This window comes from Acinonyx jubatus, chromosome F2, assembly GCF_027475565.1.
Source record: "Acinonyx jubatus isolate Ajub_Pintada_27869175 chromosome F2, VMU_Ajub_asm_v1.0, whole genome shotgun sequence".
In the NCBI taxonomy this organism is placed as follows: domain Eukaryota; kingdom Metazoa; phylum Chordata; class Mammalia; order Carnivora; family Felidae; genus Acinonyx; species Acinonyx jubatus.
The window spans coordinates 17,403,833-17,425,921 of NC_069394.1; the positions used below are offsets into that span (position 1 = coordinate 17,403,833).

At 44.6% G+C, this 22,089-nt stretch overlaps 1 long non-coding RNA gene across 1 annotated transcript; it reads right to left on the reverse strand.

Annotated features, from left to right (window-relative positions):
• Positions 1-1,273: 1,273 nt before the first annotated feature.
• On the reverse strand, positions 1,274-22,065 carry LOC128312827 (uncharacterized). Its single transcript, XR_008292625.1, has 6 exons — positions 21,531-22,065; positions 18,267-18,345; positions 17,136-17,266; positions 11,180-11,289; positions 4,981-5,154; positions 1,274-1,738 (listed from the first exon to the last, which is right to left on the reverse strand). It is a non-coding gene; the product is annotated as an uncharacterized LOC128312827 (long non-coding RNA).
• Between the last annotated feature and the right edge of the window lie 24 nt (positions 22,066-22,089).

Sequence of the window (22,089 nt, forward strand, 5' to 3'; positions counted from 1 at the left end):
TCGTCCTTTGCATTAAAATCTGCTCCACTTCCATCTGATATTTTGCTGAGAGGACAAGTGAGATTCCAAAGCTCATTTTGCTGGAGTGCAAAATGCTAATCAGCTTCATGGCCAGCAGAGTGGCAGAGGGGGTGTGCCTCTCTGGAGAAGAGAGGAAGGTGAGGAGCCCAGACTGGGGAGGGACAGGAGTCGTCTAGCTGACTCAGTGAACTCTGTCAAGCATGCCTCCCACCTTGCTCCTTTCCCCTGTGACCTCTTCTCAGTGGGCAAGGGGAGGACTCTGAACTGTGTTCTCTTTTACCAAGAAAGACAGTGTGCAAAAGGGTCATTAACAATAGGATCAAGGGTTTGGCTATGAGATGGCATGTGGATGGCATGTGCGAGATACTGATTTGGGGAAATGTGTCCTTATCTCTATAGATGTGCCATTTCAAATTCCCGGTTAGATTTGAAAAAGACCTTGGAGATTGTCTAATTCCCCCTTCCTCTCCTGCACAGTGGCTCTGAAACTGGTCTAGCAGATGCTTAGCAAATATGTGTTGAATGAAAGAATAAATAAATGAATGAATTTAGTTCAAGTGCTCAGTTTATAGGTGAGGGAATCAAGGCTCTGAGAAATCAAGAGACTGGTCAAGGTCATGCATCAAGCTAGTGGTAGCTTCAAGCCTCTGAGATCTAGTACTCTGACCACTTGGCTGAGAATTTTCTTTCCGTTCCATCTCGCTCCTAGGACAACTGTAGCCACCAGAAGGACGCTTCAATACTCTTGGAAGTTCTCTGGCTGAATGTTGCTATGATACAGTCTTGCAAAGAGCTGATTGCTCAGTCGCAAGGGCAAGTGCTATTTATGTTGGGTGAGTTAGAAGAATTGTTGCCTTGCAGATATCATTTGTTAACTGCCTCTTTAATATTTGTGAGGAGGATGCCTCCATAACATTTTCTGTGTGCACATCTTAACTGGTAAATTTTACCTTTTATGGGCTGTGATATCCTTTTGCTATTTGATTTAGAAATCTTTCCCTTCCTTCCTCTCTACCTACATGAAGGAAAAAAAAAAGCCAGCAGAGGGGAATATTTAGAGGGTGACATTTCAACTTTGCCACTCATTATGATAATTGGGACTGCTTTGCTTTTAATGCTTCAACATTGCCACATGGCCTCCGTTTTTCAAGACTCAGTCAAATTTATTTTATTTATTTTTTGGCAGTTAAGGGGTCTGTCGCAGCGTCAGTCATGACCCATAGAGGATAATCACTATCGAGCTTCCCGGCAATGCTGGTGCCCTGCCCCACATACTTCTTATTGCTTTGGTAAATGAGGTGTCTTCTGGGTCCTCCTATGGGACATCACTGGCTGTGAGTTTCCTAGCCTTGAGTGTATTAGTAATCTATTGCTGCATAACAACACCACAAACTGAATAGCTTAGGACAACCTACATTTATTATCTCAGAGTGTCTGAGGGGCAGGAGTCCGAATATGGCTTCACTGGGTCCTTGGTTCCAGGTTCCACAAGGCTGCAGGCAAGCTGTCGGCCTCTTCTAGGACATTTGGTAGTGGGCAGAATTCAAGTCTTGGCAGCTGTGGGACCGAGGTCCCTATTTTCTCGCTGGCGGTCATCTGGGCCTGCTTCCAATTCCTGGAGGTCTGCACGTCCTTGCTGCCTGGGCAGCTCCCTTTGTCAAGCCAGCAGCGGCACCTCTGCCTTCGAGACGCTGAGACGATGTTTTATGATCAGAATCTGTTCTATGTTAACAGAATCACTGCAGTGACTGTCCCATCACCTCTGCCAGCCATACACTGTTGGCTAGAAGCAAGTTGCAGTTTCTGCTTGTACTTAGGGGCGGGGATTATACAAGGGTGTGCCTCACTGGGGTCACCTTAGGGTGTGCCACCGTAAGCAGTAAAACTGCCCCCCCCCCCCCCATGCCTGATTCTCGGAGCCTTTTATGCCTTCCTCTGCTCGCTGCTGCGGGAGTTCTGGCCTTTCTGCCGCACTACCTCACTTTCCCCAAGTTTACGAGAGCCATCCAAGATGCACCTCTGTGCCATCCCCTACCGCTCTTGTCAGGGTGTTAAACCATCTCGCCATGTCAATAAACTCTTCCTTATCCAGCTCTGTACCCCGTCCCCTTCGGACATATTCAGTGTTCCAATCCTCTGCCTACCTTCCTGGCTTGTGTTGGTGCATTTTGGCTACTTCCGGCATCTTCTTTGGTGTGTGCGCCTCTTGTAGCAGGCTCAGCCCTTCCCTGGGCTGACAGTATAGTGGCTGGATGCCACTTATTGTTCTGGTGGCCAGCAGAGGAGGTGGGGTGAGATCGGGGAAGGCATGTGTTGTCTTGCAAGTGAAGGCCTCTGTATTCAAGCTGCCTTGTAGCAAGGGCTGGGGGTGTGTAATGAGGGATGGGCTACTTCTTCAGGCCCAGAGGCTTCAGGAGGATATGATGGTTCAGGGTTTCTGGGTGCACTGGTCCAGCTGTCACCACCCAAGTGTAGGGTCCCATTCCTTCCCAGTCAGAGCACAAACCTGGACGCAGCAGCCTTGCTGCGGTTGGGATTCCAACCTTATAATTAAGTCCTGGGCCTGATGCTCAGTTTTTTTCTGCCCTCTGCAGAAAGAGGGCAGGAGATGAGATTCCTTTTACTTGATGCCAGGGAGGCACTATGACCCTCACTCCTTACCTTTTCATGATGATGAATCACCTCAGCCTTTCCTTGTCTCTCCCTAATGCATTTTTAGCAAGGAGCAGCAGCCATCTGAATCCACTGTACTTAGAATGACTACTTTTCTGGCCCTGTGCAGGCTGAATGCTTTATATATTCACCAGCCAGCACATTCCCTTCTGGAGGGATCCCATCCAGTTTGGAGCAATTACATGTTTAACAACTGCAATTCCAACATGCTGGGGCTCCCAGTACTCTCCACTGATGACTGCTGATGGGGTACTTTTTGTCAGCTAGCTATAAGGGGGTCCAGCTCCCCAAATTTCATTTTAGAATCAACTTCCTAGGACACCTCCTGACAATAAGTTTTAGTTCATGTTCCCCAGAAATAGACTCTGATGTGGAGATATGCATGCAGAAGTTTTATTGGAAAACGCATTTGGGAATAGCACCTGTAGAAAAGCTAGGGAGCAGAACTGGGCACAGGGAGAGCATCAGCTATGATGTAGTTGTACGAGAGTACCTCCTGATCATACAGCAAGCTCCGGAGCTGGGGTGGCATTTTATGATTGTCCTGCCTTGGAGAAAGGGAGTCAGGCCTTTGCGCCCTTGCATTGACCAGTCATAGGATATAGGCTGGCCCTGGGGAGTGGGTATAAGGGGGAAGGGTGAGGCAGGTCTTTTGACCAAGGACAATCTCTAGAGGGGGGTGCCTTTGTCAGCAGTCAGCATCCAACATTCCCAGCTGCTGGGGTAATGGGTCCTGAAGGGGTGATCTGGGCCATATGCCGTATTAACCACCGTACCCGTGGTTCTCACTGAGGGTGATTTTGTCTCGTAGGAGACGTTTAGCATTGTCTGGAGACTTTTTGGTTATTACAACTAGAGGGGTGTTTGCTACCAGCATCTTGTGGGTAGAGACCAGGGATGCTGCTAAACATTCAATAGGGCTCAATTAAGACTGTCCCCCACCATAAAGAATGATGTGGCCCCAAATGTCGATAGTGCCAAAATTGAGAAACTCATGCTATGCCATGCTTCCTTGGATTCGCTCTCAAATAAATTACCTGCACCAAAATCCTTGTTTGGGGTTTCTGTTTGGAGGACAATGGGAGGATATTAAAACTAGGGCAATGGAGGATATTAGAGCTCTAAGAGACGAAGTGATTTGAGGGGGTTGCACATCTTGGGCAGGGGAGGACAAAGATGGGAAATCCCAGACTTTCTGTGCCCTGAGCCCACATTCTTCTCTACGTACCATGCTACGTACCACGGAGCTGGTGGGAGGACCAGTCTGCAGGTCTTATAGCACGTGTAGGAGTTGGTGATGGGGGATTTCAGCATGTCCCTGGGCTTATCAGCAAATTCTGATTCCTTGAGAAATTTGTTGGCTATTCAACAATCATAAAGCCTTCCTGAACTGGACTACAGAATGTGGACAATGATGTGAATGACTATTTCTCAATTCTCCCAAAGTTGGTATGTAGTTAGCACCATTATAGATGGAGAAGTTAATGTAGAGAAATTAATTCACTGCTACAGTGGATGCCTTAGGACATTAAGCCTTAATTCTCTTACAGAAACCTGATGGAGAATGGCTATATGGGCAGAGATATTCTTCTCAAGTTACTGAGCTTCCATTTAGTAAGGTATTTGTTCCTCCAATCATTCTTCCTTTCACCTATTCATTATTTCATTTAACTAGTAGTTATACTCAGTGAGAGACAACCCCATCTCATGTCTTTTAAAAAATATATTAGAATAGAAAGACTTGAGCTATCATTGTCAGAGAGATTCTATAAATGGTAGAAATGAGAAATCCGGAGAGGCTGAGCAATTTGCCCAAAGGTTTTGGAACTAATTCAAGACACAGTCATGGTTAGAACCAGGTTCCAGAAGGGGACAAGTATGCCGAGAGAAGATTGCGTGTGGTATGGTCTTTCACCATAAGGACAGAAATATGTGACTCACTTTAATTTGCACTTTATTAATATGTAGTCATATTAATTCTCTCAGCACACTGCCTGAAGGTACAAGGGTGTAGCCTTCCCCTCTGTGTGTAATTCTCCAGAAAGCTGTGTGCCACAGGGAGCTTTCTAACTAGTAGGTGTCATAGGCCTGGATTGATTTAATTTGAGCCAAGGAGCAATGTAAATCCCAGAAGTTCCTCTTCCAGCTAGAATTGAAAGTGCCGGAATGTGAACGCTACCAAATCTCTGGGAAATGAAAGCTCTAGCTTGCCATTTAAGCGAACAATCTGTGAAACTACCTGCTTTCCCCAAACATTGAACCAAGCCAACAGTAACTTTTGCCAACCTTAATTGTAAGCAGAGAAGCCATTGTCATGAGTCCATAAATTGAGATTCTCCTCAGGCTTGGAACTGTGCTTAGAAACCATGTTGCTTTCCTGCTCTGCCCCAGGCCTTGTACAAACTTCATTTTCTCATTCTTCTGGGACCGAGTGACGCTCCTTTGGTTGCCGGTACAGTGCTGGGGAGAAATCTGATTTTGTTTTTCCTGACACACACACTGAATTCACTCTGTTTAATTCTGATTTGAGTATTGCCAATTCTCAATCCTGTAATACTGTCAAGAGTATTATACGATCATTGCCGTGAAGGTGGCCCTCCCTGGCATTTGGCCATATGCCTCACACCAGAGATTCACATGGGTCGCAGAGAAACTGTTCCCAGTACCCAGTACCCAGTACAGGAACTTGGAGGGGTGTTTCTTGCTAAAGTGACCACTTAGGCTGGGTCAATCATTGACTGCAAATTCACTACCCATGCATTTAAGCCTAAACTAATTAACCATGTGATTTTCTATTTCCATGTTTACATTTTTAAAAAGTTCTTATCTTCATGAGAACTCAAGTGTGCAGGTGAACCCTGCTAGTGTTTGCTTACCAGCAAAAGAGTTTATCGGCTCAGGAAAATGGGAGGGTCATGGATGAACCTGGCTTTCATAATAACTGGAATCAGGGACTAGAAAGTTTTCAGAATTTAGTCCACTCAATACCTATACATTAGGAGTAAAAGCTTCCCTAATATTGGTGCCTGCTTAACTATGGAGGTGGTATCACTAGGCTCATACTCTGGATTTTCCGTTTCCTTCAGTTTGCAAGGAGGGCACTTATTTCTGATCAGAAATTCCGGGAGAACCAACTCGGTGTTGTTCTCAGTTCGGCCTTTCTATTTCTTTGGTTCTCACTGAAGATCGCCCTTCTCTGTCCCTCCATATCCCTGGGGGCAGGCCTATGGTCTTCTAATACTGTCCAGGACTGGGTGGAAAAGTCTGCCTACCTCTGAGTTTTCCTATTACCTATTTCCTATTTCTTATATATTCCCACACTCTCCAGTAGTTCCTGTTGTTAGTCATAAAGGTGATATTTCAGCCTCCCTAGGTCTGATCTCATCCAGCTCTCAAATCATTTGGAACCTTGGTGGGGAAAGAAGTCTCATTTACCCAGCCCTCTTCAATCCCATTGTTATTCACTTAGCAGGAACCATTTATTGTGTGATCATTATGTATCAGGCACAGGCCCCATAGAGACAGAGAGAAAAAAGATGGTTCTTGCTCTTGGTGGACTGTCAGTCTAGAGAGAGCTCCTACGGGTGCATCTCCAATGCATGCTTGATAAATATTTGTGGAATGAAAGAAAGGGTGAAGATGCTGCATGTTAATGTGGTAAGTGCGCAGTGGAAGCAGTGTGTGTTACGGAGATCTGCCTCCAGGACCGGGCCACTCTTTCCTCCCTCCTGGGAGTGCTGGCTGCTGGTGGCTCTCAGCTGAGACTCTCTCCAAAAATTGCCTTCTGTGGAAGAAAGCAGCTTCACTCAAGATAATATTCTGTCTCCAAGGGCAGCCCATGACTGGGCAATACAAGCTACAAAGGCTTGGTCCCCACGTTTCAAACTGGGACAGATCTGAATGGCCATGTCAGCTTCTTCCTCTGCCCAGTCCTGACTCCTTTAGGTGTCGATGCTGGGAGCATACCCCAAAAAACTTCCTGCATGTCAATTTCCATCTCAAAATCTGTTTCCAGGAACCTGATCAATACACAAATGCAAACTGTTGTGGGATTACAGGGGAGGGGTTATTTGGTCAATGGTAGGCATTTGGAGAGGTAGAAATGGTACTGGGATTAGAGGAGAGGATGGAAAGCCTGGGCAAAGGATGAAGGAAGCTTGCTAGGAAAAGGAGGGAAGGATGTGCTTTGGGAGAAGAGGTGGCTGGAGCACAGGTGGGAGTGTGGAGCTCCTGAGACAGAGGGAGCTCATGCCTCTTGCTCAGAAGAGATGCTTCCCATGCTTATTGCTCTCAGTTTATACTGTCCTCTCCAAGGAAACAGCCCAGCCAGAGAGATGGAGGGACAGAGGCCTTCATGAGATATTGCAGAGGTAGTGGGGGTTACCCACAGCAAGGAGGGAAGAGAAAATGTGCAGTCAGAGGTCTGAGGACACTGAAGAGGCCACTGTAGCATGTGAGTGGGGATTCCTGGGTGCAGAAGACCAGAAGGTGCCAGAGTGTTGGGACTGACTCTATGGAGATCTGCCTACATCTGACTGACTCGGGAAGGGTTTGTTCTAGCTCCCAGAGTTCCCTGATGTCATGGCTGGGTATGCACAGGCTGCAGGGGGTGGAGAGAGGAGCAGGATGCCTGCTGTGGTCAAGCATGACTGGCCAAGATGAGCATCTACTCCTTCTCTGGCAGGTGCCAGGGCAGAGGGATGAGGCCAGCGAGGAGCAAGCTGCTCAGAGGGCAAGGGAGACAGGGAAGAGTGAAAGCTGAAGAGGTGGCCCGAGGAAAGGATCAGGCAGAAGCAAAAGCCTCTGACTTTATTTTCTTGGTTATTGATGTAAAAAATCATTCCCCCGCCCCACCCCCTGGAGCTGCAAAAATGAAAAGCAAGTAGCTTTAGCTTTTCTAAATGGTGAAAGGTTTTGATCATGCTTATTGCTTCTACCTAATATAAGATTTGTGAAATTAGAATCCAATCCAAATAACACTGCATATCTAATATATGCCAGGAGCTATGCTAAGCAGCCTGGCTTCATTTGCTAGTGATTATAATCAAAGAAGCAGTTCCTAAAATAATTAAATTTAATGAGAGAAGGATAAACAGAAATGCCATTCGGTTACCATTCTGTTGGTTGCTCTTACCTTGCTGTGGAAGTTAGCTAGGTTGGTTCTATAGCAGTGAGTACCTGTTCATTTCATAAATTTATGAAACAAAATGTTATTGATGTCTTGGTGACAGACGCACGTCAGGTGCTAGAAATATACATGCCCAGTATAATAGAAATCAAGGAGACAAGGCTTTTAACACCCAAGAACAAAATAATTTGGTTTTGGATATTAATTCCTTTGGATTTGAACATTTTTAGAGTTAACTTTCAGGAGGACTTGATCTTTTTTAGGAGGATTTGATTTTTGAATGTGTATTTCTTCTAAGAATTTGATAATGGGATATCTCTGGGTTATAATCATTCATTATGTGAGTGTCTTCATGTAGTTCATTATTGGTGCATTATAAGGGTGTCATTTAATCTCATTGTTGAATCTTGGATATGCTGTGTTGGACAGCATGACTGCACATATTGTGATTTGGAAAATGGAACAGAGAGGGAATTTTTAGCCTTGGGTCTGGCGTTGATTGAATTTGGTTCTGTTCTGATACATTTCAGAGCCTTCTGGAAGCAATGTGTAAACCACTCATCTGTGGTCCCCAGGAGTGCCATTTGGTACTGAAGGTGCAGTCTCCTGTTATGGTGATCTCCTCCCGAGGGCCACTGCTACACTGTAGTTGACTATTGACTTAACAATGAAGCAGGCTGGGGGCACTTGGGTGGCCCAGTCGGTTAAGCGTCCGACTTCAGCTCAGGTCATGATCTCACGGTCTGTGAGTTGGAGCCCGACATGGGGCTCTGTGCTGACAGGTCAGAGCCTGGAGCCTATTTCGGATTCCGTGTCTCCCTCTCTCTCTCTGCCCCTCCCCCGCTCGTGCTCTGTCTCTCTTGCTCTCAAAAATACATAAAACATACTTTTTTTTTTCTAAACAATGAAGCAGGCTGAGTTGAGAGCAAAAAGCTAAAGAAAGGGGGGAACATTTCTTCCCCACTTCTGATGTTTCCTTCTGTGTTAAAAGAGCTTCAATTGGATTTCTGCTCTCTCTCTGCTGCGGGGGAGGCAGGGTGATTTGTCTGACTGGGAGCTGTGGGGAGAACGGACTGGGCATGTCTGGGTCGTATGTACCTTTCTTCCCCTTGGGAATGAGCTTCCCTCAGGCAGCAGGTGTTCCTCTCAAGTTGTCCGGGGGAAGGTGTGTCCTAACCACCCCAGCTGCTGCATTAGGATGGATACGTCCACTCGGTTCACTCACGTTTTTTTCTGACCCATTTCAGAAACTTCTGGAAGAGAAACCTAAACTGTCTACCACTGGTGGTGTCCACCACTGGTCTCAGGAGATCCCAAAGGAAGAGGGTACAGCCAGCAGATCCATTTGGCTCTCACAGGAAGCTTCATTTCCCCATCTTTTTAGTTATAGAGGGAGTATTCTGAACTCTCAGCTAGAACTCTTATTTTCCAATTTAGAATTCAAATGTGGAAACACGGAGCTATTTATTGCTCCCTCAAAATGTCAACAATGGTAGAGGAAATTTGTGGGTATGTGGAACAAAAGTTCAGCCTCTTCATTTATATGCTATATTTGAGTGTACGGTGCTATTAACAAAGTAGAGGCAAATGAAATCAACTTTACATCCTTCATGGTTCAGTCTGGTGTCATGTCCTAGTGTCCCTGTAGTCCCCATTCCCTGGACTCAGTTTGAGGTTCTTCTCCTCGATATCACTTTGTGCCTGCCTTTCTCACACAGTACCCACCATTGCAAATTGAAAGGAGAGAGGGAGGGAAGGATGGGTAGAAAAAGCCAAAGACCATAGGATGGTTCTGAGAGAATTTTGGCCAGGCCAATGGAGGGATGCCGAGCCACAGTTGCTCATCAGAAGAACCCCACACTGCATAGGAATGGGCTGGCTCTGGTACCCCAGTCATGCTTGGCCACTGGCTGGGAGTACCCTTGGGTTTCACAGTATCCATGGAGGGAAACTATGCTCCTTGCAGTAGGTTCTCGTTCTCCCAAAGGAGATTGGAGAGCTGTATTGCCATGGACACTACAGGCTCTTTATTTTTTATTTTATTTTTTTCAACGTTTTATTTATTTTTGGGACAGAGAGAGACAGAGCATGAACGGGGGAGGGGCAGAGAGAGAGGGAGACACAGAATCGGAAACAGGACTACAGGCTCTTTAAAGACAGGGACTGGTCTTGCTCTGTATCCTTGGAGCTTAGACAGTGGGTGGGTCTGGCACACAAGGCAATTGATAAATATTTGTTGAAACATTGCCAGGAATGGATTGTAGAGGGATTTGAGTTTGACAGGCTGTTTGAATTAATTTAGTAAGAAATTTAAAATTATCAAAGATTTTATAACAGAAGATCAGGGCTGTACTTAGAGAAGAATGTAGAGTGCACTAAAGTGAGACTCTTTCTTTTTTGTATGGAGATGTGTCTGTTGATAGGCAGAGAAAGGCAGTCACCCTCAGCAAAAGATTTTGGAGGTGATGTTGTTGGGACTTGGAAAATTATTTGGACTCGGGTTATGGAAAACAAGAAATTAAAGATGACAATGAGTTTTCCAATATCAGAGACTGGATGTATGGGAACAGAGGAGGAAGAGGAGCTAGAATCTCAGGGTTAAATGCTGAACTTGGTGTTAGATTTGCTGAGCTGGAGATGCTCTTAAACATCCAGTTGGCAATGTCAAACTGGTAGTTAGGATCAGCTGCCCGAATCTTGCCAAAGAGTTACAGGTTAGAGACATATATTGAGAAAAAGAATCAATGAGATTAAGGTAAAAATAGAGAATGGAGTTCAAGGATAAATTTAAATGGACCTGTTGCACATTTTGCAGGCAGCTGCTACGCTATTTGTGCATCCTTTTGCAGGTCTGAATACACCAGACAGAATGATACCATTCACTTCTATTCCTTTGATTCTTTGGTGGGAGAGAGGGATTCCTCTTGTCTTTTTTTATTCTGAGACCGTGAGCTTTGGAAGACTGTATTTCTGCCTTTGATACTTGGAGAACAAGCAGAGTGATTTACACAAAGATTGTGAATTCCTATAGGGTTGAGATCTCACTTACTTATCTCTGTCTAGAATGGTATCTGGACAACAGGAGGTGTTCAGTTAAATTAATTTATTTAATTTGCATAATGTTTGATAGTTTAGTAAGTCATGGAAGATACATTTAACACTTAATTCTCATAAGAATGCTAAGAACTATTATTACCCCATTTATGAATTAGGACACCTTAGAGAAGGTAAGTAATTTACTTGAAATCATATGGCTATGGTAAGAGTCTGTATCAGTCAGAACAGGTTAAGTTATGCTTAGTAACAAATAATCCTAAAAATCTCAGTAGCTTAACAACATAAAAATTTATTTCTTACTTCTGTAAAATCCACTGTAGTTCTGGGAAACCTGCTGGAGAAGCTCTTCTCCATGTGATGGCTCGGAATTTCAGCCTTTATAAAATATATCTATATTGCTTTTGCAGTTGCTGCAGAAGAGAAAAGAAAACATACAGAATCATGCACTGGTTCTTCAAGGCTTTCATCAGGTAATGAATCATTTTGTTCCACCCACATTTAATTGGTCAAAGAAGTCACATGGCCTCGTCTAACTTCAAGGGAGAAGGCAAGGGCGATCTCCCCAATGTTCTGGGAAGGAGAAATGGAAACATAGGTGAGTAGCTCTATTTTCTACCACAAAAGCAGAATTAGGTCTTGACTTTAGATCCCTCCCTTCCTTCCTTCCTTCCTTCCTTCCTTCCTTCCTTCCTTCCTCCCTCCCTCCCTCCCTCCCTCCCTCTCTCCCTCCCTCCCTCCCTCCCTCCCTTCCTTCTGTATTTATTTTTGAGAGAGAAAGAGCATGAGCGAGTGGGGAAGGGTCAGAGAGAGAAGGAGAGAGCATTCCAAGTAGGCTTCTTACTGTCAGTGCAAAGCTTGACACAGAGCTCAGTCTCATGAACTGTGAGATCATGACCTGAGCCAAGATCAAGAGTCAGATGCTTAACAGACTGAACCACCCAGGTGCCCCTTGAGTTTAGATTTCTGATTTCAATGGCAATTTCTGATTAAAACGGTCACATTTTACTCTTTGTTTCACATTTTTTTTAAAAGAGAGTTCCACACCCAATGTGGGGCTGGAACTCATGTTCCCAAGATCAAGAGTCATCCGCTTCACTGAGCCAGCCAGATGCCTCTCTGTGACCCATATTTTAATTTTTACGAAGTATATACAGAAAGCTATCCACATTTATTCCAGTTTCTAATGTTCAACCTACCCTGAAAAACAATTATGCTCTCTATCCTTTTCTTCTGTTTTCTCTTGCCTATACGCCTGACCTCTTAACATTGGGTCTTAGAGTATAAAGCCCCAAAGGGACTCAAGATATCAGAGAGAGACCAATTCCTTTCTTAAGGTTAGATATGGGGTTTAAATATGTGTAATGATATTTGAGTACTGGACCCAGAAATGCTAGATCTTGCCAATTCAATTAATCCTCTTCCCAGTGATGTTCTGAAGGTGAGAAATATCTAAATGATACGACCTTGTTATGACTTGGGACAGTGACTCCTGCAAAGCTCTGTTGGAGCTCACACATTAGGCTTAGGCTGTGGGGTTTCCCACCTCAGAACAAGTTCAAATCTATATGTTGGGATCTTACTTCACTATGTCCATTCTCATGGGGTCAGGAACCATGGTCAGCATGCTTATGTGAGGAGAGGAACAATATAACTGTGACTCATGACCAGGACAGACGGGGGTTGGGGGGGACTTTGGGATTAAGTGAGCTGGACAGACAGATAGATGCACAATGTACTCTCACACAGGGAACTCCTCATCTACTAAGTGTGGCCCAGAAAAGTCTGAGAGCTTGACTCACCAGGTTACCACTCCTAGAGAAGTGTTGCTCAGGCTGCTGAGCATCTCCTCTGACCACTTGTATTTTACTTATAAGGAAATTGAGACCTCTAGACATTTAGGGTTCATGACTCCTAAGAAGTTGAGCTGCTTCAACTCCAGCCCAGGATGGCTTCCCCCCTTGACTTACAACTTTGGAAGGACCCTGAAGCAAAATAAAGACTCCAGGGTCTATCAACAGGATGATAACAAGAGCAAGCACTACTGAGATTTTATCATGTGCCAGGCGTAAGTGCTAAGGTTATTTTATTTAACCTCACACTATTATGGGATAGGAGCTTTGTATGTCCTTTCTTTCACAGATGAAGAATGTAAGGTCCATAGGGCAGGGATTTTTTTGGGGGGGATAATTTTTTTTTGTCTGTATCCCTAGTGCCCAGATCAGTAGTAGGTATAGATTAGGTGCCCAGTATGTATTTGTTGAATAAACAAGCTCAAGATCACTGTGCTGAGTGAAGGAGCCAGCATAGGAGCTCAGGCAGTCTGATTTTGAGTCGCCTATTATAACGTGACCTTCTGTACATGTCTGCCATTATGGGTTATGGTGTAATAGTGTTTGCTGGTCATTGTCTTGCTGGTTATTGTTTTGCTGTCTCTTTCCCCCACATTATGAGTACCTCGAGAGAAAGGGATGATGCCCCATTCTTCCTGCACTTAACTCACCCGGCACTGCTGGGTAAACAGCAGGAGTAAATTATGTGTTGATTGGTTGCTTGGCTGGCTTCACACCCCAGAGGGTGGTGGGAAAGGCAGCCGTAAGTTTATGGCGGCTGGTTTTAACTTTCCCAGGTGGTTCCATCTCCCCACACACCTCCTTTAAGGAGACCCAGCCAGTGTTCCACTAGGGGGACCCAAAAGCAAAGGAAAAACCTCTCCTGCCCTCCAGAGATAATGCAGCCCAGCCCACAGCCCTCACGAGGGGTCAGCACTGGCTCCGCCAACCTCAGGGCTCACATCCCTGTATAGCTCTGGTTCTGCTCTTGCCTTGCTTGATGCAGCTTTTACAGTCAGGGCTTTGGGAGCAAATTCCACTCCTGTGGGGCCAGGACTGCTCAGTGCCTGGGACCCCGGCTGTTCCTGCGGTGCTGACATATGGGTTTGTCCTAGGAGTAGAGGAGAGGGGTTTTAAAGGGCTGGCCACGTGGTGATGAGGCTGCCCTGGTGTCACACGGGAAGCCCCGAAATGCAGATCTAGTAAATAAAGGATACTTCATCTTCTGCTCCTTTTTCTCCCTCTCTAAAATCAGGGGCCCCCAACCACTTTGATGGTTCAGTGTGAGGCCATTCAAAGCTCAGTGCTTCCTTTTCTACAGCAACAGGAACTGGAGACGTGGTTCTCACTAGGGCAGCCTGACTTGTTGAGACAGATAGAATGATCTATTTTGACAAGGCGTCTTAGAGGGATGGATGTATTTGTGAAACGTTGGACAGTTTCATTTATTATTATTTCTCAACTCTGTGCTGTGGGACATTTTTTCTTTTTTTGAACAGCTTGCAAATATGCTACCAGCATTTGGGAAAATTCTCAGTTATATGTTTTCTGTAATAAAATCTGATTTTTTTCTGTATTTCTTTTCTATGATCTCTAAATCGTTTGATTTACTTTTTATTGTAGAGGTTATATTTCTTTTAAGATATGATCTTTTCCTTGAGGAAAGATCTACGGTGAAACATCTATAGTATTCCAGAACTTAAAGAAGTTTTAGAAATACTGGCATAGATCCATAATGGCACAGGCATAGAAGGGGTTCCTGGACTCTGCACCGAAAATGGGGCACATGAAATGAAGGGGCATGAAAGCCAGGTGGGGCCAAATCATTTCACAGACCTTCAGCTCGGGAGGAATCTTTAGAGATTTTTCTCATTTAGAACTCTTATTTGACAGACGAGAGAACTGAGGTCCGGAGGGGCAAATGACTTGCCTTGTCACATAGCTGATTAATAACAAAGCCCCAAAGGCATCTGGTCATCACTTTTCAATATCCCACAGACTTCTGGTGTGAACTGAAGGTGAAAGTGTTTTTTTCCCCATGGCCGTTCATTTTATATTAGTCTGCCAAGGAAGTGTCTGGAATAAAGGAGGTAAAGCAGAGAGAGAAGAGACAGAGGGTTTTGACCATTGTGTGATAAAGATGTTCTGGTGACTCAGTGCCCTGTGGCCTGCAAATGATGCAAAGGGGAAAATGATGAGTAGGTCTGTCCAGGAGAACACAAGGCCCCCCGAAACAAAACAAAACAGAACAAACCACCCTCTGGAAGGTTGTGTCCAAGGACAGGAGGCACACTCAACAAACTTGGTTCAATAATCATGTAATGAAACTGTTTGGTACCAGACACTATGGAATGTTCTAGAAAATACCACCTAGCATTGTCTATCTCCTTTACATTCTCTAAGCACTTTCCCACATACCCTCTCCTCATTTGACACTTCCTGTATCAGCCAGGTTTCCAGGTGATTCCGGTTCACCTGGGCATTGAGAGGACTTTTTTAGAAAGGGGCAGGTGGGGTCCCACCATGACAGGACCCAGAGCGGCTCTGGGATAAGACAATAGGGATGAAAGGTCTCTGCCTTTGTTCTGCCTTGTCTTGCACTCTTTCCAGTATGTTATTTTGCTTAGGCTCCCTGTTCCAGACTGAGGGTGTCTGATCGGCTGAGCCTGGAGCACATGGACACTCCTTGACTGGGGGAATATTGAGGCATCTTGATGTGCAGGTCCTTCAAGGCTGTATCCAAAGCAAAATCTGAATGCTTTTGACAGAAGAAAGGAGAATAACTAACAAATGTTCCCTGTAAATGAAATGATTACCTTCATGGCATAAATGAAAAGGCTGAGGCCCAGAGAGGTGAAGTGACTCACCCAAGGTCACATAGCTATATATAGCAGAGCAAAGTTACATCTCCTGAACCTGTTCTTTCTACAAAAGGGAGTGGGTGAAGTTTGTATTTAATGCAGTCCTTTCTCCTTTCTTACTGCTCATGTCACCCTGGTTCCTACCCCTCCTCCAAAGGGGTCTTATCACTCTCTCAGCTGCCATCTATGGACCATGAGGCTGATGCTTTTACTCCCCTCCACTCCTGGATCCCCAAATTTCCTGGTACCCATGTGATAAACGGAGGAATACTTCACACTGTGTGCTAATAATTGAAGAAATCACACCCAGGTGGGTCTTCTGACACTGTGAAAGCCCTCTCTCACTTCTATTCCACTGCTGTGGATCTGGAGCTTATTGTTGTTGCGGGGGAGCTCAAGGAACGGAGGAAGTCACCTATGCAGGTTTCACTGAGATAAGGTCTGCCTACAGGTGGGGCCTGGCCACAGATTCATGGCCCCATCACAATACCTTAAGTGAACCCTTAGGGACAGTGGTTCAAAACTATATGGTTCTCTGTTGTCTACAGAAAAAAGCCCACGTTCCCTTGCTTAGCTGTATGATGTGCCACTCCTGGTGTCTGGAGTGCTGGTTACGGAAGGCCTCTGAGTCTCTGGGAACAGTGGGAAAGAATTACATGTTCCACTAGTCTGCTGAGCGTGGAGACTGGAGGGGGTGGCATGTATAAAGTCGGCTTGATGTTCATACTGAAGCCCTTAGCGTTCTTTCCTCAGCCTACCATTCCCTTCCTCCTCAATACTTTCCCTACCCTTTGGTGCTGTAGTCTGAAAATGGAAATCAGCTGACCTGTTTCTTCAAATGAAATTGTGTGTAGAAGCTCAATGTGTAAAATAAACGAAAGGCTGAGATGAAGGGGGAGGGGGTTCAGAGACCACTGTGGCTCTGAGGGTGTGCTTGGAATTCCCGGGAACCATGCCTCTACCCACAGTCCACTTTCTGCTCTTCCTGGGACATACTCCATCCTTGCCCCTCTCTGCTTTCTCTCTCTGTTCCTTAACCTGGAATGACATCTTGCCAATTCTTTAAGATCTCAGAGGTCACCTCTGCCCTAAAACCTTCCCTAATGCTTCTAGCTGGATAGATTCTCTCTGAAAGCCAAAGCATTGTTCTTGAACTTCTCCCATGGATTTTATAGTTGCTCATTTGAATACAGGTTCCCCTGCTATGTTATAGGTGCCTCTGGGTAGTTCCCTGTGTGACGGGTAATCTGAGGTCTGTGCAGTCAATTTTGGTAAAAAAAATGCTAGCATTGTAATGCATGGATATTGTTTATTTTGTTTTAGAGCCTTTGCAAACTCTTTGTAATATTCTACCTCCTACATCCACCATCTATGCTTATTCTTTCCAGACATCTTTTTGTTTTTGTTTTTGTTTTGCTTTTGTAAAATTGGGGTAGTGGTGTTACTGGCTCCATGGAGTTCCTGTGATGAGTTAATTTAATTTATGCTAAGTGCTTATTACAGCACCTGGCACAGAGTATGTGCTTGGTGAATGTTAGTTATTACTATTATTGTAATTATTATTACCTCAACATCATTAGGATAACAACACTTCTCCACCTTGATATCATGCCCAGGTTCCTTCCCAAGGGGTGGCCTGCATTTGCTTGTCACCGAGGCGCAGGAAGAAGTGAACCTCTCGACTCTTGGCTGGGAATCTGGGTGGATGAAGTGAGAATTAGTCATGGCCTCATTCACAATCTGAGAACATTCACACTTGTCACACCTGCTTGGAGAGGCTTGGATTCATCCAGCAAATTTTGCATTTTCAGCCCTGGTCTGTGTGCTGGGAACAGCTCCATTTTGAAAGTCTTGCAAAGGCCTCTTCGAAGTGGCCCGGTGACTTCATTCAGGACCTGGCCCTGCTGGGAGAGGGGACTCTAGTGAAAGGCAGGAGAAAGCTGTGTCAGCTGCAGCCGTGTCTCCTCAGGAGACGTTCTCCCAGGGTGCCTGTCCTTGTCTGTTCCCAGAGTGTGCCTTTAAACCCAAGCTGCAAAAGAGTGTCCTTTTGCTAAAGAGTCTAAGAATCTTTCAGGAACCTGCTTCCTGGAAGGGACATGTTGGGATGCTAGATACTTGGCTAAAGTCATTAAGTGAATTTATACTTGATCGGCTGCAATGGAAGTATCCATCCTTTTTTTTTTTTAATGTTTATTTATTTTTGAGAGAGAGAGAGCATGTGTGCATGAGCAGGGGGGGGAGGGGCAGAGAAAGAGGGAGACAGAGGATCCAAAGCAGGCTCCACACTGACAGCAGAGTGCCTGATGCAGGGCTTGAACCCATGAACTGTAAGATCGTGACCTGAGCTGAAGTTGGGCGCTTAACTGACTGAGCCACCCAGGCGCCCCAGGAAGTGTCCATCCTGATGGGAGGGCTTTGGCCTTGGGTTTTGGAAGTACTTTGTTTCTCCTTTGTCCTACCTATTGGCCTTCACAACTGCTGGTCAGCCTGCATTTCCTGAATTTCCATGTTCTTTCTTACCTTTCTGTCTCTGCTAGAAAATGTGCTACCTCTTCTGCTGCCATACACCCTTAGGCTTCTTCCCCTCAGAAGTTTCTCTTGACCCCAAAGGCTTTTGGATATTCTTTTCCTTCGATATCACATACCTGTCTACATCATGATTCCTGTAACTCTGGGCATCACAGCCTGTTTCCTTACCTGTTTCTCCTGCTGTAAAGTGGGCTGCGTGCCCCGCCCCTGAACTGTGTTATTTGTTCACGGCTACAACTCTGGGGACCTGACCAAAAAAAAAAAAAAAAAAAAAAAAAAAGAAAAGGGCACAAATGAATGAATGAAAACAATGAATAAATAAGTGGACGAGTACAAGAATCAAGCACAAATTATTATTTCTGTTGATCTGACCCAAGCATGAGAAGGTGAGGCATGACAGAGGAGAACATATCTTCAAATACTGTTCCATAGTAGCACCCTTTCAGTGAAGAAATTGTGTGCCACATCTCAATTTTTGGAACAGATAAAAGAAGAACTTTCCTGTCTGTAGGAGGAGTGAAACCCTATGGTCTCTTTCCTCTTCCTCCTTTGGGGGTGGGGCGTAGGCTCCTTGGGCAGAGTTTGAAAGCCATTGCCCCTAAAAGGATGACGCTGTTTTGAAAAGAACTGAGCAGAGGGACCACAATCCACCCGGGGGCCTGATTTCCTTATTAGTTGTGGCTAATAGCACGTATTATGCACATAGGCTGGGCCAGTCCTATGCTAAGGGCTTTGCTTGTATCAATTTTTCATCCACATAATAATCTTATGTGGTATTTTCTATGCTCACTTCTATTTTAGAGAGGAGAAAACTGAAGCATAGAGTTAAGTAACATGCCCAGGTCCCATGACGACCGAGCAGCTGAGTCAGGAATCAAACTCTGGATTATCTGTCTCTAGGGGCTGAACCCTGAGCAGGCAGCCGCCTGCAGGAAAACAGCGGAAGTGCCCGTAAGAACCTAAGCTGCCCACTGAGTGTGGTTGCAGCTGGGCACTGTGCTAAGCCGTTCACAAACATTAGCTCATTCGATCCTTACTGCACCCCTATGGCGTGGAGGTGTCACTGCCATGTTATCACTGGCAGAGGAATCACCTCTATCTACCCTTCGCAGTGGGTTATCAATGTCACCTATTGCCCACAAGGGGGTCAAGTAAAAAACGATTAGCCCAACATTTGCATACATTTTGTAGCAAGATGACCTTTTTCTTTTTAAGGAGAAACACAGATTATTTGAAACCATTGATGCTAATTAGGGTTGGCTGCCTCAGCAGGATAAAATAAATCAACCAATCCACTTTTTGGAAGCAGAAGGTGGGAAAGAGGCTACTTCTGAGCTGACTGTGCACCAAGAGACAGATCCTTGTTTCATATAAATTGTCTATGAAAATTCCTCTAGATGAACGCAGGAGGGAAATCTGGCACAAGTCCTAGAGCAGGATAAAGATGTTTGAAAATCCTTTCAGAAATCATAACTTAGATGCTTCTCCCATCTGTCCCATTTCTGCCAAGAAATATGACCCTCTTTCTTATAGGATTTTCAAAGCACTAGAAGACTCCAGAATGGTATATAGAGTAAGAGGTATTACTGCTTCACGGTGGACAATCCAAAACCTCCTGGACCCTTTTCTGACTGCTTGATAACCCTGTGGTAAGAAGTCTAATGAGACATGCTCATATATTTTCTTTAAATTTAAATTAAAAAAATTTTAATGTTTATTTTTGAGAGAGAGAGAGAGAGAGACAGAGTGTGAGTGGGGGAGGGGCAGAGAGAGAGGGAGACACAGTATCCGAAACAGGCTCCGAGCTGTCAGCACACAGCCTGATGCAGGGCTCAAACCCATATATTGTGAGATCATGACCTGAGCTGAAGTTGGATGGGTTCTGGACCCATTCACTGAGTGGGCCACCCAGGCACCCGACAAGACATGCTCATATTAATAATGGCTGTCCCTGTCCTGTCTTCCTTTAGGGGATCTCTGTGTACTATGACATCAGAAAGCTTCATCCAACATAGTCAGGAAGGGAAGGAATAAGGACAATGGTATTCTTTGTAAAAATCAAGAGGATGAGATTATAAGCCTGTGGTGTTCATTAAGGCTGTTCATAAATATTTTGGTTCTGTTCTGGGTCACGGTGGGATTGTACTTCCCATGGAAGCTAGGCATGGCCCTGTGATTTTCTGTGTGCAATAAAAGGGGAGTGAAAGTGATATATATCAGTTCTGGTAGAAAATGTTAAGAGCTAGTAGGATTTGCCATGTTCTCTTTCCCTTTGTCACAGCGTCAGGCAACATTTGAGAGAGTGGATAATTTTTTTTAGACTGGGTATGATGGTTAATTTTATATGTCAACCTGGCTAGGCAATGGTGCCCAGTTGTTTGGTCAAATACCAGTCTAGATATTGCTGTGAAGATATTTTTTTAAAGATATGATCAACACTTAAATCAAGAGACTCTGAGTAAAGCAGATTATCCTCCATAATGTGGGTGGAACTCAACCAGTCACTTGAGGTTCTTAACAGCAGACTGAGGTTTTTCATAAAGGAAGGGATTCTCTTCTAGATTGTAACATAGAGACCCTGCTTGAGTTTTCTAGCCTGCTGCCCTGTGGAATTCCTACCCAAGATTACAAGCATCAACGCTTATCTGAATAGACTATTGGCCTGCTTTACAGATGTTGGACTTGCCAGCCCCACCATCATGTGAACCAATTCCTTAGGATAAAATAAATCTCTATGTTATATATCCCATTGGTTCCATTTCTTTGTTTTTCTCTAATACACTGAGTGAGGATGAACTGGAGCAGGAACTCAGCCAACTCATACTGGAAATGTAGAGTGAGTAAGAGATAAACCTTTGTTGTTAAAAGCCATTGTTTGTTACAACAGCAGAATCTACTCTATTCCTACTGATAGGAAAATTAGATATCTGTCCCATTCATCTACATTTTTTCTTATACTTTTTAAAAACTTATTTATTTATTTAGAGAGAGGGGAGAAGGGGCAGAGAGAGAGGGAGAGACATCCCAATCAGGCTCCACGCTGTCTCCTTGCATCAGGGCTTGATCTCACAAACTGTGAGATTACCCCATCTCTAAATATTGAAATGAAATATCAAAACCAAATCTACGTAACATTAGCTGAGAGAAAGAAAGGTTGGAAGGAAATTCATATTAGCCAATGGCTTACTGCTGAACCAGGTACTGAGCCATGTGCTTGGCATATAATATCTTATATATTTCTAAAACTAGCTTATAAGGTATGTATAATATTATTTGAGAGATGAGAAAACTAAAGCCAAAGACACAGAGTTAGTGAATGCCAGATGTGAAATTCAGGTCAGAATTATGTGTTCTAAAACTCAAGGATAATTGTATCAATTAAGATTTTTAACAACAGAAAAGGAATTTATTGCAATGGCATCAGGTACTCACAGAATCGATGGGAAGGACTGGAGAACAGGCTCATCAAAGGACAGGTATTCAGGGCACCAGGGGTCTGGAAGCAGGAATGTTTCAACGACCTCACTAGGAGATGATGATGGAAGGAATGCAGGTATGCTTTTTCTGGTGTTTTATATTTTGTTCCATTTCTGATCAAGTTCAAAGTCCTGAGTTCAGCTGACCTACCTTGGCGTTATGGGCTCACTCCCTGGCAACTGCATTGACAGTTCCAATAAAACCACTAGCTATTGGAGATAGGTAATTCCTCATAAGGACATTAGGAAATGTTGTCACACACACACACAAAATGTGTGTGTGTGTGCGTGCTGGGGGGTGGTGAATATTAGGCAGCCAAAAAGGAGAGCAATTACAGGTATCCTCCGGTTTTCGAAGGTTCCCGCTATGCCACTTCACTTTTAGGAAGGACCTGTGTTAGTACCCGTTTTCCGTAATGGAAAGAAACCCGAAGGAGAGTTTCATTTTTACGACAAAAGACGAAAAGCGAAAATCGTGTTCAGCGTCGGTTTTGCAGCAGTCGTCGTACACGTAG